The sequence below is a fragment of the Lathyrus oleraceus genome, chromosome 4 (assembly GCF_024323335.1).
Source record: "Lathyrus oleraceus cultivar Zhongwan6 chromosome 4, CAAS_Psat_ZW6_1.0, whole genome shotgun sequence".
NCBI classification, from domain to species: Eukaryota; Viridiplantae; Streptophyta; class Magnoliopsida; order Fabales; family Fabaceae; genus Lathyrus; species Lathyrus oleraceus.
Window position 1 is genome coordinate 360,676,972 of NC_066582.1, and position 3,972 is coordinate 360,680,943.

The following is a 3,972-nucleotide window of genomic DNA, read 5'->3' on the forward strand; positions in this document are numbered from 1 at the left end:
CCTCAACCATTCATCAGATGCTCATGATCTTGGACTTTTTGGAAATGGGAGAGAGAGATCTTCAACTTTCATGTTGGACAAAATTTCATTTGAAGCTTATTTGGTGTTGGAAAGTTGAGTTGAAGTTGGATCAAAAACTTTCCATTTTTGGAAAGTTGAAATTATAGGTCACTTTCCATTTTTGGAAACCTTTGACTTGACTTCAAATTCTTCAACCTTGATCTTTGGTATGATGAATAAGCATGATTTGGACATGAATGGGATGAAGAAACTCAGTTTCTCAATTCAAAATCCACAGTTGACTTTTCAGTTGACTGCATTGGTCCTTAGATGATCTGAAAATGTCTTGATGAATTTGGGGCCTCAACCACTTGGGAATTGCTCCAAAATGAACCTATAGCTCAAATAAGCTCCATGAAATGATCACATGATCCATATACCAAGAAAACTTCATCTCTTGCTCAAAAGATTTATTTGAATTGCCTTGACCGTTGACTGCTTAAGCTGCAAGTAACAAAGGTTAATGACATATTTTTGTACATTTTTGGTTAGTGATTGAAAGAAAAGTAATGATATACAAATGCAAGCAATGCTTGGTGATCAAGAACCACTCTCAAAGGGATCCCACCCACAGGGAAGGAAGCAAGGTGTCCAATGATCCTTGAGGCAATGCAATGTTATGTTATGATGTCATGAGGGATCTTAGGGACAAAATTGGGGTCTTACACTTGTGCTCAAGAAAGTCTTGTCTTTCGCGCCCGATTTCAGGGGCAAGTGGACTCCAAACTATGAAGTTCCATATGTTGTCAAGAGAGCCTTTTCAGGCGGTACCTTGATACTTACAACTATGGATGGGGAGGATTTCACTCGTCCTGTGAATTCAGATGCAGTCAAGAAACACTTCGCCTAAAAATAAAAACAGAATAGCTCGCTAAGCCGAAAACCCGAAAGGGCGGCTTAGGCAAAAATGAGCGTCTCGGTGGATTGAAAACCCGAAAGGGCGATCCAGGCAAAAGTTAGAGACATAAAAATGAATATGTATCTCGCTAGATTGAGTACCTCACCCTGGTGCAATCTAGGCAAAAATTAGGGATTTGGCAAGTAACTGCTTCCTGACAAGACTGTGTTCTACAAACGGTCATCCGTCAGAGATTCTCGCTCAGTCATCATCAACTGAAGCTTCAAATACATCGAATTCAGAATTGGTGGAGAAATGGTCATTATGTTCAATGTAGCCCTTTTCCAATATATATCACCAATTTCAAATTTGTAAAGATCTATGGAGTCTTGCCATTTGCAGACTACCATTCCATCAAATAAATTTGAGCCTTTATCCAATTATTTACACTCTTATTTGTTCCTATTCAACAAATGTTTTGCATGTTTTAATTGAGAAATATCATTGTTTTTAAAAATTAAACTTTTCATAACTTGTTTCTAAACAAAGTGAACATTCACAACGATAAAAGGATACCGGGGATATCTTCAGTGCTCTGCCAAAGATGGTAGGATTCTCGACAGGGTAAGACAGTTGTTCATATTCCTGGCATGTTAGTATTCTCTTCCTCCGGAGCCTTTTGTGGTTTTCCCTCCCGAGCAGAGTGTGTGGTAGAGGTATTCAGCCTCCTTCCTCCTTAATAGATGTGAGCTCTTGATTTGAATGACCTTGGAAGCTTCTGATTGGTGGTTGTTCCCCACGGAGATCCATTCTCCCCTTTGATAATTTCCCCGGTGGAGTGGCTTCCCCAATGGAGTGTATCTATGTCGTGATACTGTTCCCAGTTGGAATGGTTGTTGTTCATTCCCCCACAGAAGTCTTCGTTTCCTGGTACCCCTGATCCCCAGGAGATGGCATGTTCTCCACTGAGCCTGGCTTTCTCTCTTGAGATGTAGTACCGGATGTTTATTCAATCGATCAGAGGACTTGTTTGTGTTAGATATGTCTGTTCTGTCAGCATTCATCATACATAAACCACACATATATGCATAGTTTTAACATTCAGATATTCATGTTGCATTCTTTGCCACATATCTTCGCTTATTATCTGTTGCTAATGGGTAATATGCTTCCCCAAGCAGTTTGTTTGTGTTTGATCTCCCCATGAAGAGTCAGCCCTATAAGAAGAAAATGTTTATCCTTTTTTCCATATTCCCCACCGAGTTATGTCCTCGTGGATGATGGTTGTTTCTGTTTCCTCCAAACATATATATTGGGATGGAACCCCCCATTGAGTTATATCCTCATAGGAATGAGTCTTGTTTCATTGTGCATCTTTAGTTTATTCCTAGATTTGGCTTCTGGAGATTATCCTTGCATTTCCCTCGTAGTTCGGATGAATGATTACTCAATAACCAGTAATTATCCATCTTTTCCACGGCGGAGTTTGTGGTTTTCTACCTTTATACCGGTGGTCGCAAACCCTATTTTTATCCCCTTTGCAGAGTTAACCTTTTTTGCTCATCCTAACCGATGACAGTTACTCTTCCGTGGTTTTCTACCCAGTATCTGGTAGATGTAATCCCCTTCTTGACGGTTATCTTTATCCAATATTCGATATTGATAGTCCTTCACCCTTTTTGAAGTATATCTCTCGGATCATTTCCTTTGTCAATGTATCCCCAGCGAGTCATCTTTCATTTGCCTTTCGTCGGAAATGATCGTTTCTCCCTTTGACTTGGTCATCATTTTATACCTAGTAGTTGGTATCCTGATGCCCTTTTCTTTCGGTCGATTTATCCTTTATTAACCCAGTAACCGGTTGTGGATAATCTTCCATGCGAGTATGTTATCTACGTTCTGACGGTAATAGATAATATATCTCATACGCTCTTTAGTCGAAGTCGTTGTTCTTCCCCAGTCGAGTAAGATTTGTCTTCCCTTTGTGGAAACGAATGTCCATCCTGTAATTGAGTTTGCTTTTCGGCCCTCTTTTGGATGATGAGTGTCTTGGGAATATTCCCCAATTCACGCCTTGGTTGGTCACCTATTATATGCCCGGTAACCGGTATCCCTGGTGTTCCTTCCCTTCTGCTCCCTATTATGACCTTTGTCCCCTGTGGAGTCAGATTTTCCTGAGTTGAAATATACCTTTTTAGGTCTTTCTCAGATGATTTTTGGATGTTTGATATCTCTCACCTGTATACTGGTCTTAGATATTCATTCTCCCTGAGTGTGTTGTTCTTTCGCCCTCATACCGGTGTTCGGATTACATGTCTCATTGAGCTTATTACCCAGTAACCGGTAATACCTCGCCCTGGTGTTTCCCCGGAGGAGTCCTGTTGGGATGTTCCCCTAGCAAGGTCCCTTAGTTGATTCTCCCCATCTGAGTCCGGACTTTCATCCGAAGTATCCTTTGTGGATAATTTCGCTGTATTGGCATATTCCCCAATAAATGCGCCTGTGAGTCAGCTCGGGTCTTTCCACTGATTTATTCTTTTGGAATTCTACTCCCCAAGCTTTGAGTCGTGCCCTGCTCACGCAATTTATCCCTTTTTCTATCCCCATGAGAGTCCTAGAGTCTCCGTCCCATTGAGTGTGTTACTCATATGGATTGTCAGTTTCTCCTGATTTCTTTTCTCTTTGTGGACACACATCCCCACGAAGTATTACCCTTCTTGCATACATACATCTGCATCATGAGGTCTCTTAGGGACCAAAATTCGTCTCTTTGTTATTATTTAAGCCCATTTTACCTCGTCGAGACGAAGATTTTAACCTTCACTTCTCCTGCTAGAATGACCTTAAATAGGGGCATCTGTAAGACCCCAATTTTGGCCCTAAGATCCCTCATGGCATCATAACATTGCATTTGCAAAACCTCAAGGATCATGAGCATCTTGGTTCCCTTTGCCTTTGGGTGGGACCTCTTGTGAGTGGTTTGAGATCACCAAGCATTCTTGAATTGTATATCATTGCTTTTCTCATTTTATTTACTAACCAAAAGCACAAAAATATATCACTAACATTTCTTG